Source organism: Dermacentor albipictus, chromosome 4 (assembly GCF_038994185.2).
Source record: "Dermacentor albipictus isolate Rhodes 1998 colony chromosome 4, USDA_Dalb.pri_finalv2, whole genome shotgun sequence".
NCBI lineage: Eukaryota > Metazoa > Arthropoda > Arachnida > Ixodida > Ixodidae > Dermacentor > Dermacentor albipictus.
In genome coordinates, this window is record NC_091824.1 from 173,154,732 (window position 1) to 173,168,860 (window position 14,129).

Sequence of the window (14,129 nt, forward strand, 5' to 3'; positions counted from 1 at the left end):
ATAATTTACTGTATTCAGAATGTCGTCAGGAGACATTTCAAACAACAATTTTAGCATGGCATTGGAAATGGCGTCAGGACCTGGAGCTCAGGCAGGCAGAGACCCAACGACATTAGGCAGTTCTGACATTGTGACTTCCCCAAAGTCATCGGCGGTGGGGGGCCTTAGTGGCCCATTCGGTAAACGTGATGTTAAGAGTTGAGCTAAGCCCTTTCCTATGAATTCTAATGAAGCAGATATCTCGCGTGGTGAAAGAATTATCGATTCAGTATTCGGTCGTGTCGGTATGAATTTTCTGTATCGCAGGAATCTGAACAGAGCTTTTTTGTTGCTGGGCTTAGAGAGGAAGTCATGATGTTTTTCGTCATATTCGCATTTGGCATTCGTTACTGTTCTCTTGAACGCAGCAGCTGCGAATTTATAATCACTCCAGTTACTCGGACACTGATTGTAAAGTAATTTCTTCCATGCGGCTTTTCGTCTTCTATAATCCCGCGTGCAATCCAAATTCCACCAAGGAGAGGTATTACCTTTGCTTATGTTAACATTAAATTGGGATTTTTTAAAGGAACTTTTTAATACAGCGCAAAGCCGCATGGCTTTGATGTCATTGGGTATCGTTTTCTGGGAGTTGAGGACCGTTTTCAAGGCACTCTGAAATTTCTGGTAGTTGACAAAAGTCCGCGTCGGAGACTCCAGGGGAATAACAGGACAGACAATATGAAACCTAATAGGAAGATGGTCACTAGTTGAGGCTGAGTCGACAGTAGACTAGGAAGTTACGGCGATTCCTGAACTGGCAAATGTAAGATCCAATGCTGATTTAGAAAGGCCCTGAATAAAGGTAGCTGAATTCGTATTTAAGCAACAAAAATTTTGACTAATTGCCCAGTCCGACAATTGCTTTCCACATGAGTCCGTTTTGAAACCCCAAGACACATGATGAGAATTAAAGTCTCCGGCTAGCACAATTTCTTTCCTACAAGATTTGACAACGGTATCGAGGAAACGAGTATCATGCACGCCTGTGGGAAAATATGTATTAACTAATGAAAATGGGGAACAACCAGGAATAGTTACATCTATTGCTATTATCTCACACTCTTTAGACATATACTGATAGGAAACTTTTACTTTGTGGCATATTTTAGTTGTTATCAAGAAAGCAAGTCCTCCGCCTCTTGATGGACGATCCCATCGAAATAAACGATAATTTTTTTATGAAAATTTTGGCCGTTGGAAAGCCAAGTTTCCTGCAAAAGAATAATGTCGGGAGCAAGTTGTGAACAAAAATATATTAAACTGGTAGCTGCTGAAATAATGGAACGGCAGTTCCACTGTAATACCTTTAAATAACCTATGATGAATTAATGCCTACCTTAGAGACCACTTGCTCTAAAATACTGTCGTTTAGAAAATCTTTCTTCGAGATACTGTCTTTACCGCACTTTGCGGCTTTTGATTCAGGGACAGAGCTGGAAGAGTTAGAATTAGAATCTGACTTGGAACAACTATCTTTCACAAACTTTTTGTTTTTTGAGTGCGGCACAGTTATCGTTAGGTGATCTTGTGCGTTTGAGGGTCGGGAGGTCCATTTCTACATCCTGGTTGTTTTCCGACACTGATCCAGACAAGCAGCCGTTGTCGGTCTGCTGAGTAGAAGTTGATGGCCTCGCATTGTTTGCGTCTTCTACATTAACTGATAAGGGATCCATTAGCTGTTGAGCATTCGATGTTAGGGTCTGTGAAAGAATCTGCGAGCTAGCATTAAAACTCGTTAAAGGACTGAACAGCTGAATCATTTGTGAAGTCAGCACTTGAGCTCGCGTCTCTGACAAGTTTAACGTTAATTGTTCCATTGCTTTTGACAACGCTTTTTCGACCGCTGTCGCAATAGAATCGGAAAGGGCTGAGTCTGCAAGCATTTGCTGACGGGCTGTCACTCCTGCACATCCCCTAGGTCTACCCTGAACCTCAACAGCAGCATCACGTCGTGAGCAGCGTCTCCTTTCAATGACATCTATAATTTGCATTTCCTGTGATCTTGCAGGGCAATTCGAGTAGTTAGCGGGGTGACCACCACCACAGAGACAACATTTCTCTTCTGATGACGAACAATCACTAAAATTGTGGTTGTCTCCACAAGTACGGAAGCGGGGTGCAGATCTGCAGCCGCTAACGCTGTGACCAAATCACCAACACTTGTTGCATTGTAGAATGCGTGGAGCCAGAGCTTCTACCTTGTAAATTAGGGGCCAGACCTTAATTTCTGTTGGCCGCATCGTCCCAGCACATGTAATTATAACCGACTCTGTTGGTACCTTTTTGGAGCATTGCCGGCTCCACTGCGAAGAAAAAACTCCAGCGGCGGCAGCTCATGAGGAGCTACCGAGGCTGACCACGGGGAATCCCCGTAGCCCGGTGATGATACAGACATCAAGCAAGGCTAACACAAAAACACATAAAGAAAAGAGTAACGAAAAATTACAAGCTGGGCAAAGAGAATACCACCCGATACTTGACCTACGCCCCCAAAGCAGGAGAAGCCAGAAACGAAGAAATGGATTCCTAAACGCAGAGCTAGATCGAAGGCCGGACCAGGGTTCTTCTTGCCAGTCTGCGGCTCGTATATGGCGAAAGCGTGAGAAGCGTAGTGCCGCGCAAGATGGGCTCTGCGGCGACAACCACTACGAGATGGCATCAGAGTAGCGCGCCATCGCCTGTTCACCGAGTGCATGTAGCGAGCGCGTCCACCCACACCATAAATAGAAACAAAGCGCTGTATGAGCAGAGGTCTGTCTGCAGCGGCTGCTATGAGTCACGCTCATGCTGCGCCTCTCGCGATCTTCCGATTAGTAAGGCAGTCGCGCCACACTTCGCTCCATTTGCAATGTGCCGCCCGAAACATGTTGTCCGCGTCAGCTAATATATCGCGAAATCAAAACACGCACAGATCTGCGCTCCAATTTCGCAGTAGGGAGTATCGTAATCGTCGGTGAATCTTTTTCTTCTTTTTGCCGGAATCAGCTTCGTCTGTGAACCTTATATTGAATGGCATGAACAATATTTAATTATATTTTTTTTTAATTCCAAACTTCGGGAAATAAATGAAGCGCCCGGTTTGTAATATAATGCTGCAATGGAAACAGCCAAATACTGTATACTTAATATGTCAAAAGCGGAGTTAAGTGATCTGATATAGAGCACCACAACATAACATTGATTTATATACAGGACTTCTGTAAAAGAAGCGCGAACATTTTGACGTTATAAGATATTCTAAAAAATAATGTATAATATTTACTTGCTGGGGTGTCTGAGAGACGCAGTTTAAGAAATTACAATATCTCTTCTCTGGAGTGAAGTTAGCATATTGTAAAGTTAGTTATTAGGGTTAGTTCTTTTAATATACCACTTTCGGCAAGTGTCGTAAGTGCTCTTAAATTCTCAGTCAATATTATGTGCACAGTCGTCAGTGTAATTTGTTATCTCTCTTGTATGCGACGATATTAAAGTTCTTACAACCACGCTGCGGGGGCCCAAACAGAACATTTATATTTTTCACTTGCATTTGTATGTGAAAATCAAATCAGCTTATTTTTTTATTAATCAGTTTATTTTAAGTGAGAGTTGGCCTCGAGTTAAACTAAGTCTGCTAAATGTCGGCTAGTTTAGATCCCGTTTGCGCTAGAGTAATGCATCACTGAGAGAGTGAGAGTTTAAGCGTTACAATTATTCCCAGGTTTTGAAGAACCCAGAAGTGATCGTTCGTGAGTCCCAAGCCTGCCTCCGAAACCTCGTTTGCTAGCAGAATTCTGTCGCCGTTCGCAGCGCCTTTTTCATACCACAGCTTGTTAAGTCACATTTCTTTTACAATTTGCCTTAAACACTTGACCTGAATCTCGACAGCGCATTCCTGAACCTATAAGCGTTAAAAGCACGATAAACCTGTATGCAAAAATACAGTGTCTATAAGAGACGCATGTAAATCATCAAGTATATTCTGGCGTACCTGGCTCTCATTCAGAGTCAGAATGACCTGTTTTCAAATTGAAATATCTAGCCTACAAATCTAGCTTGCCTAATATTTCTCCTTCCTATCTATTTGGCATTTCTTCATAGTAAACGCAAGAATGAGGGCTTGAAGCACACATTTCTTAAAGCTCAATTGATGAGCGCCGAAAGATAGAACGTTCGAGTATTCACCACACTTGAATGATATGCTTTAAAGGCAAAACGAAAGTCGATGGTAGTCAGTTTTGTTTTAACTTGCGTCGGTAAGAAAATGAATGGCATATTCACCCTTTGGGGATTATTGGTGACGTTAATACCATTAGTAATCTTTCACATGATTAAGTGTGTAATCGGTGACGATATGTTTTAATGTTGTGATTAATATAATGATAAATATTGTATTCCCCTGCCAAATCTCCATGCCATTCATGAACCACGGAACCTTATGGACTCATCAGCAAGCATACAAAGTGGCACTTGCACCGCGAACCACAATATCGAATCATACCACGACATCGTATAGAGATTATGGAGTTTTTGCGTGCAAAAACCACGATTTGTTTATGAGGCACGTTGTAGTGGGGGACTCCGGAATAATTGGGACCACCAGGTGTTCTCTAACCTGCGCCTAATATAAGTACACGGTTGCCTCCGCATTTCGCTCCCATCGATATGCGGCCGCCGTGGCCGGGACTCGATTTCGTGCTTAGAAGCCCTACACCATAGCAACTAAGCAACCACGGCGGGTCACGACATAGTGCAGCTCGTTGTAATCACAGCACTCTACAGTTGAATCCTCAGCTAGTGCTGCAACTTCGTTGCAGAGGCTATTCATCAAGAGGCCGTGCTCGACGCGGAGGTGTCTGTGGCGGGCGCGCCGTTATCACTTTAGCATATTTAACCCACATTTACGATTTAACATATTTAACTCCATAACTTCGTTCAGGAAATGACATTTATTCTTATTGCACATCTGAAAAGCATTCTTTTTTTGCAGTTTCGAAATATATGTGACATGGGGATAATAAATTCACAACTTGTGTCCGAAAATACACAAACTTAAATCAGGGAGGCGCTGGCGGAAGGTTCCGTTCATCTAACTTCGTTCACTGCCACGCCGTATCAATACTATCGTCGTAGTCGATGACATCAAACTCACTAAATGTGTCTATAGCAGACTTGAAGAAAACAGCGCTGCGAAGACGCGGACTAAAAGAGGAACATGTACGGCGCACAAGGCGCTACTTCCAACGATATGTTATTTTGAAGAAACAGGATTTTAAATAGATACAACCTTGAATAACCCATCGTGACATCACGACCTCCCTATCTCATTAGAAAAGCTATCTCTTTTTCGGTAAGCGTCACTGAAGGGCAGCTAATGCACGTTCCCTCGGCCTTTGCAATATAGAAAGCTTCTACTAACTCCCGTTCTAGTCTACCTCTAGACCTTGCCAGAAAACTGGTGTTACGAAGATACGGACGGCAATTGTGACGCTTACACTGTTCTGCCAGATGGCCTCCCGCATTGTTATTTATGGCCCAATTGTGCTCACGCGCCCTTTCATTAAAACACCGTCCGGTTTGACCGATATAAACCTGTTGGCAACTTAGGCGTAGCTCATATACGACATTACTTTTGCAAGCCGTGTACTGCACTGCATGTTTTTTAAAGCATGGTTCGGGTTTTGCTTTTGTCAGCATAGGGCATATCTTGGCCAACTTACACGGTGCATTGAAGAGAATATTGACACTGTACCTTTGCGCCACCTTCTTGAGGTTGTAGGACACCCTGTGCCAATAAGGAATCACATGTAATCTCTTCCTATCACATGTAATCAACTTCCTATCAACGCAGAATGCCGGCACCTTAAGAGCCAAAGAGGAAACTCGCCAAAACGTCAAAATGAATTAGACCAGCTCGGCCCGTTTCTGGCACTTAGAGAGAGCGCCCAAATAGGTGGACGAGACAGTGTTGTCATTGTCACATATCTAAAAAAATTGTAACCCAAGAAACACTCGTCCACGGCACTTATTAGGGTAACATACTCTTTGCGTCACCCATAGGCACATTCATTCTGGGAGAGTGGCCAAGAAATGAACGCGTACAGACATCCCATACGCATTCCCCAAGTTATCCGCTCGCATACATACTGTTGTGCCATTACCACAAGCCCGGATCCCGAATCTGCAAGATGCAGAATCTATCCTGCGAGCGCCATAATTCTCCCTTCACAAGTCAAGATGCTGCGCCTTCGTGCGGGAGAAGCCTCGGCGGAGCAGCGTGTTTTGACGTGCCCGCGTGTGCCCGACGGCCCGGCGCCGCACCTCCCTTGCCTGGAGGTCACCGCGCGCGCGAACTTTGAACCGAGTGGCCAGCGCGGTCGCTGGTTGGACCCCTCGGACGACCGTCGTGTGCTGACTTTGTATTGGGCCGTTTGAGTGACAATGGGCCTCGGGGATTATAAAAGCAGCAACACGCCGCTCGAAAACAGGATCCGCTGACCCCACCTGGAGAGAGGGTCGCTCCCGACTGGGGTGAGGTGTGTCACGCGTTTTCGCCGGACGCCGTCGTGCGAGAACAGTCGCGTTTGTGTGAGCTCTCGGCCCCAGTGCCGATCCGTTCATGTCCTGTATGATAACCTGTATATAATGTATAAAGTCCCTTTTGTTATTCTCATCGACGCCAGGCTCGGAGTCTTCGCTACCAACGCTCTGTCACGAAACGGGTGACGAGCGCTACGGGACCACAAAGCCGTATTCGTGGTGCAGCGGTACAAGTTCGTATCACTGGTGGCACCGGTTGGATGTCGTAACACTGGTGGCACCGGTTGAAGGTCGTAACACTGGATGGCAGCTACGGGATTGACCGGCATCAGCTACCTCGGCGCGGTGAGTGCCTGAAGTTTACCTCAAACACCAGACTTTCTCTGACACAGGTTATAGTAGCTTAGGGAAGGATTTGGTGTTGCATTGTGATAACCTTGTGTGTTTCAAGCCTAGTAAGAGTGTTTTGAAAACCAGGGGATGCTGAGGGGGTAAACAGGGCAGTGTGTGATATACTTGCATATGTCTTACTAGTAGTGTTATAGTAGCGTACGGCAGGTATATTCAAAAAGGGTAAACAGCAGGAGGACAGTGTGAACGATGGAGAAGTACAAGGTGAAGGAACTTCTCGAAATTTGTGAGGAGTTGGGCATTGAGTTGGGCTCAACCAAAAGAAAGAATGCGATCCTTGAGGTCATGAGGACTGGGGACGTAACGGCTGAGGAGGCCGCTGAGGCCTGGGCGGATATCAATGAACGACGGGAAAGGGAGGAAAGGAGAGAACAGGAACGTCGCGAAGAGGAGGAAAGGAGAGAACAGCAACAGGAGGAAAAGAGGGAGAAGGAACGTTGCATGGAGGAAAGGAGAGAGATTCGTGAGCACGAGCTTAAAATGAAAGAGTTGGAGACTCGAAATAGCTCGCCAGCGCCTAGTCTCACTTCTAACGTTCCAAGAATACGCGATCAACTTCCACCCTTTGTCGTCGGAGAGGATATGGCCAAATACCTCGTGAAATTTGAGCACGTGTGCGAACGGAATAGCATTGAGCGATCCCTCTGGGCACAGAATCTGTTAGCGTTGCTTCCTGGGGAGGCATCAGACGTAATAACTTGCTTATCGAAAGAGGCGTTTGAGAGCTACAGTGATGTGAAGGAAGCGCTACTGCGGAAGTACAAATTGTCGCCCGAAGCTTTCCGGCAGAGGTTCCGGTATGCAAAAAAGGGTAAGGAGTCGAATGTTGACTTCGCGTTTCGTCTAAAAGCCGACTTGGTGGAATGGCTGAAGGGCGAAGAGGTTTTCGACGACCGCGACAAAATTGTCGAATGCATCGCGTTGGAGCAGTTCTACCGTTGCATTGATGAGGATGTCCGGCTCTGGCTGCAAGATAGGCTAAAAGAGGTTAGGCTAAACAAGGCAGCAGAGTTAGCGGAAGAGTATTACACCCGCCGCAGCTTGCACAGCAAGGCAGTGCGCGTAGAAAAAGCTGATAGGAGAGATTGGTTTTCCGGGAAGCCCGACGAACGGAAGCAAATCACGCGTCGCGAGTTTCGGGACGACGAATCCCTTACCAAAGAAACTGTAAGGGAAGGACAGAATGCATCTCAGAATGATGACAATGGTCCGAAACAGCGAAACGAAATGACGCGTGCTTTTGAAAAACGGAAACCGTTAACCTGCTACAATTGCAAAAAGCAAGGGCACATCGCTGCAAGCTGCCCAGAGAGAATTGCTTTTGCAACGATACAGGAAACTCACAAGAACATACGTCTATTGGAGCCCTATGTGCAGGAAATTAAGGTAAACGGCAAGAAGTGCCGAGCACTGCGGGACTCTGCAGCAACTATGGACGTTGTTCACCCGTCTTTCGTCTCCTCGAGTGATTTTACGGGAGAGTGCGTTAGGATACGGCAAGTGGCCGAGAAGGAGAGTGTCTGTTTACCGATCGCAACGGTTAGCATTGAAGGAGAATTTGGGAAACTTAACGCCGAAGCCGCTGTGTCAGCCGCCCTCCCGGAGCAATTTTCCTACCTCTTCTCAAATAGCTCGGAGCAGCTGCTGAGGGATCAGGGCAAATCATTCTTTGCCGACGTGGCGTACATGGCCCCCACGCGATCCAAAGCGCGCCCGCTGTCGAGGGAACTTGACTTAGCGTCGGTGAGCGAAAGGCGGTGCGGCACACGGACCGATCACGGTAACTGGAGTGGCGAGCAGTCACGGGAGAGGCAGAGCTCGGAGGCTGGCCTAGACGAGCGGGTCCTGGAAGTGAGTGGGAGTGACGCGTGCAGTGCTAGCCGCGATATAGACTCGACGCCGCAATTAGGCGACGCGGGCTCCACACTCGCTCCGGTTTCCGCCAGCCGGCAGGAGCAGGCTGCAGTTGAAAGAAAAAGTCTGATTCGCGAGCAACAGGAAGATTGTTCATTAGCCGATCTGAGGAAGAGCGTCAAACGGGGAGTGGAAAAAAAGGGGGATTCATTTGGCAAGGAATCTGGCTTATTGTACCGCCGCTACACGGATAAGCAGGGTCGCAAATATAAGCAGCTTCGGATTCCGCGAAAATATCGCCGGGAAAAATGAATGACCTCATTTGCTTCCTCAGAAGTATGTTTTCGGTCCAAGCGATTTCAAGGGGACCATTCTATTTGTCATTATTATTGATGATTAATAATTGTTTCTATTTTGTTGCGTTGATAATTTGAAAACTGGTTGTTTGAGCCTTGTGTACTGGATCGTACACCTGCCTCCTGTTGCAGCGGGAGAAAAAAGGGGAAAACAATTTAGTTAGGTTGATTTGAATTATGGCCTTGTCTGGTGTTTGACGGGAGACAGAGGGCACTTGTTCGTGTTGGGTGTTGCCTTTTGCCGGTCGGTTTTGCAAGCTGCAGAACGACCAAGCGGGACCAGTGGCGAGAAGCAAGGTCTTAGGAACGACCCGAGCGGAGCTGGTCAAGGTGCCTTGGCGACGACGTGGTGAGCAGAGCTCCTGTCCTGGCGAGTCGGACCTGGGCACGTGATGTTACCTGGCGTCCCGACACTGGACGTGAACTTGGACGAGCCTGACGAACGTGCGCGCCTGGCATCCGAGCCACGTGGAGGCAGCTCGTCTTCCCGGCGCCTTATCTGAGGGCGGGGATGCTGTTGTGCCATTACCACAAGCCCGGATCCCGAATCTGCAAGATGCAGAATCTATCCTGCGAGCGCCATAATTCTCCCTTCACAAGTCAAGATGCTGCGCCTTCGTGCGGGAGAAGCCTCGGCGGAGCAGCGTGTTTTGACGTGCCCGCGTGTGCCCGACGGCCCGGCGCCGCACCTCCCTTGCCTGGAGGTCACCGCGCGCGCGAACTTTGAACCGAGTGGCCAGCGCGGTCGCTGGTTGGACCCCTCGGACGACCGTCGTGTGCTGACTTTGTATTGGGCCGTTTGAGTGACAATGGGCCTCGGGGATTATAAAAGCAGCAACACGCCGCTCGAAAACAGGATCCGCTGACCCCACCTGGAGAGAGGGTCGCTCCCGACTGGGGTGAGGTGTGTCACGCGTTTTCGCCGGACGCCGTCGTGCGAGAACAGTCGCGTTTGTGTGAGCTCTCGGCCCCAGTGCCGATCCGTTCATGTCCTGTATGATAACCTGTATATAATGTATAAAGTCCCTTTTGTTATTCTCATCGACGCCAGGCTCGGAGTCTTCGCTACCAACGCTCTGTCACGAAACGGGTGACGAGCGCTACGGGACCACAAAGCCGTATTCGTGGTGCAGCGGTACAAGTTCGTATCACTGGTGGCACCGGTTGGATGTCGTAACACTGGTGGCACCGGTTGAAGGTCGTAACAATACCCAGTGGCATATACACGGTGTTTTCTCCTGGTTATACACATGCTGCAAACTGGGTGGAGTTCCCGAAGAATGTTAGTCGCTATAATATACGAGTATGGGTTGCAAGTTCCAGCCGGCCTTTAATTATTTCTGTATTTCGTTCTGTGTGGCTGTATTAGTAGTGTTTGCATTTTCTAAAGCAAAGAAAATGAAGCAAAATGTCAAGGAGGAAAATCACAACAGAATAAACCTTGTGGGTACTGTTAAGTTCGCCAGCAAGTTAGACTCCTGTAACACGTGATGGCGAAAGCCTGCTGCACACTTGGTAATGCATTACGTTATGCAATCGGAAGGGTCGGACTTCTTGCAAGACATAACGAGCCGCAGTGCGAAGTAATCGTGTGGCAAGCCGCTGTCTGGGAGTTTCGGCCTCCTCTCTACGCTGCCGTCTCGCTTCGTCGCGTTGCTGCTTTCGCAGTTCGCATTCTTGGGCTCGTTTTCGACGCTTAGCTGCGGCTTCGCGCGCTCGCATAGCGGGGTCAGGCTGGCGCCAACGACGTTTCTCTTCGACCTTACGTTGCATCCTCTCAGCAGGGCAAAGCATCACTCGCGGAGGAACGCCTTTGTACCTCAGCTTCGCACGTCGCCCACCTCTTCTCGCTTCGCGAACATCCTCGGCCGCAGCGTACTCTCGAGGGAGGTCTTCAATGATTTAGCAATGGCTCATATGCTTGTTTTGAGCTTGTTTTGAGCTTGTTCTTTATTGAAACGTGTGCTGTTGTGTGTGTTCCACAGGGACGCGATGGAGATCGTTTTTAGGCGTGTTCGTTCGGCTACCGGTGCGCGCGATTGGCCTACTCCGCGCCGACGTCGCCAGCCGTGAGGCGCGGCCACGTTTTTGGTGACGTGAAAAATTACGACACGCTCCTATCAATCATCTTGCAACCGAGCACGTCGTCTGTTAGGCGCCGAACGCGACGGGAGTTGGGAAGTTTGGAGCGATCATACGCTCGTACAGGGCCCGCCGCTTTGCATGGCCCGTCTGGTGGGTTGGATTGGATCCAAACGGCGGCTTCGATCGCGGAATGGCACGTTCGGATCCAATGTATAGTTTAATTCGAGAAAATGGCGCTTGCGATGGAAATTTCAGTTGTTGCATTTGTGTTGCTTGAGGAGGAACAAGAGCAGTGGAGGTGTGAAACGCGTTTGAAGAAATGGCAGAAGGCGAATTTCGGCGTCACTTGCGTTTCTCTAAACAAATAGTGCGCTGGTTGTGCGGCGAACTCTACCCCATCATCGGGGGCCAGAGAGCCACTAGAATGTTGTTGTTGCCTCTCGAAATGTGCGCCACTGTTCCCATCGTTTCTTTTTTCTTTTTTTTTTCTGTTCCTCGCTGTGCGCGGCACCACGTAGAGACGACGCTGAGCAATAAATAGGTTTTTTTAATGCTAAGGTAAATGCCGCAGGGCATACAGGGGTATGGGATGTGCATGAATAAATATGATTAAATGAATAAAAAACATCTGCAGATCTAATGAGGTCCAAGAGGGATCGATAATGTGGTCCCTGCGTCCAATCAGTGTAATCGCTCTGATTATGTGGTGAAATTATTAGTTATGAATTGTAGTAGTCACACGCATTACTATTTGAAAACGTGTTTAAGCTTGTGAAGAAAGAAAATACTTTTTTCTATAAAGATTTCATTCATTGGAACACGAGAAACATTTCGTTTTGTAGTATACTGTCTGCAAGCAGACGACAAACGAGGAAAGTAAACTTCCAGGGAGTTCACTGCTTGCCCATTGGCTGCTCTCTCCACTCCGTTCTCACAAATTTTGCATACTGCCACTTTGTGACGTTGCAGCAACCGAACAGAACGCGCTTGAGCGCTTGTAGCGCCTTAAGGGGGTAGGAGTCATTGCTGACGATGATATTTTCTGCACCGCTCGACTACAGACGCCGCGTTTTTTTGGTATGAGCCATTTCAATGAGCCACTTAAGGCTTTCGCCTTAATATTAGTATTTATTTATTTATTGATATATATATACTGCAGCCCACTATAGGGCTATAGCAGGAGTGGGAACATTATGCATTCCTATATATATATATATATATATATATATATATATTCATGTATTACATATACATATATAATATAGAATATATATTTGTTGCTAATAGCGAACTAGAGAATTTCTGCCCGCGGCAGTCAGCCCATTGTCAGTCATAACAATACATCCATTGACATATAGCGGAACGAACAGATCGCGAAGCCATGCCATTCTTCCTGGTGCAGCAGTGGTACAACAAACGCAAAGAGGGCAAACATCTAGAACAGAATCATGCAGAACATTGTACAAGGTATAAACACGTTTGTCTCAGTTTATATCTATTTTAATGGCGCGTCAGGCATATTATATAAGTGCGTGACAAACTAAACAGTGCTCCAACACTGAATGTGTGGTATGGCATAGCTCTGGAGTTATCTGAGTATCTATATCTTACCAGCAGGCATCTCCGTCTTATGCATCTGATTATCAAGTAAAAAAAAAAGCCTCGCAGTTGCGCAAATGTGCGACTTTATTGTATTATCTACGGCTAAACTGATCCCACCCTAAATACAAGAGGTTAGTTTACATGACACCCGCCGTGGTTGCTCAGTGGCTATGGTGTTAGGCTGCTGAGCACGAGGTCGCGGGATCGAATCCCGGCCGCGGCGGCCGCATTTCGATGGGGGCGAACTGCGAAAAACACCCGTGTGCTTAGATTTAGGTGCACGTTAAAGAACCCCAGGTGGTCGAAATTTCCGGAGTCCTCCACTACGGCGTGCCTCATAATCAGAAAGTGGTTTTGGCACGTAAAACCCCAAATATTATATTAGTTTACATGACACATTCCCACTTGACCACAACAGATGAAACTGCAAAAGTGACCGAACAGAAGAAAGGAAACACGAAAAGTGCTAGTGCACCTACAAGCATGCGAAGAGGAGATACACTCACCACCAGAACCAACGTTCCCGCAAATTCAGCAAGTGCCTCCCGGAGCAGCGCATTCTTGATCTCGAGTTTTTCCAGCATTCCTATGTCTTTCAGGACACCCAAATTACCGACACGTGGGCACAAAAATTAGAGCGCATGGAACGAGCACGAAGAAACGCGAGCTGTTAAAACGCACGCCTTCTGGCCCAGAGAACTGCTTTTTCGCAATAAAACGATGGCCTTTAATGGCAGTCTGTTTAATGGCAGCTTATAAGGCGGAGCATCACAGATAAAGTGGCAAATACAGAAAAAATAAGACTGGCGTTCTGAGCTGCGACAATTCAAGAGCGCCACTTGATATATTGCTGACACGTGTACTTGTTTTTATCTGGTGAACGCATTTCACGGTCTAACAAATGTTTTCGCTCAGCGCAGGACCCGCCTGCATGTATCCGAGCTTTCTCAAATGCTATCGATGGTTCTATCTGCTATCTGTTGTCACTGAAACTTAAGAAATCTGACTGCATGTACGCATGCGCGACGCTGATTGTGCAGTACTTTCTGCAAGACACGTGGGCACCAGCGATTACTCAGGAACCTTCGATGAGTCGTGTATTAAGCTGACGCGCTTTACTCGCTGATTGGATTTGTGACGATTTATGACGAATTAAGCAACAAAGAAGTTGAGGAGAAACACGTGCAGTGACTGATGACGGCCCTGTCTGCACTGGGATAAAGCCCGAGAAGCATGGAATTAGCTTGGGAAGTCGCGCTA

General features: G+C 47.3%; 1 protein-coding gene across 1 annotated transcript in view; it reads right to left on the minus strand.

Annotated features, from left to right (window-relative positions):
• Positions 1-13,605, minus strand: part of LOC135913617 (disintegrin and metalloproteinase domain-containing protein 10-like) — a 53,557-nt gene extending 39,952 nt beyond the window's left edge. The window contains exon 1 of the mRNA XM_070537823.1: positions 13,376-13,605. The gene's annotated coding sequence lies outside the window, so the exon portion shown is untranslated. The remainder of the gene's footprint in view (positions 1-13,375) is intronic.
• Between the last annotated feature and the right edge of the window lie 524 nt (positions 13,606-14,129).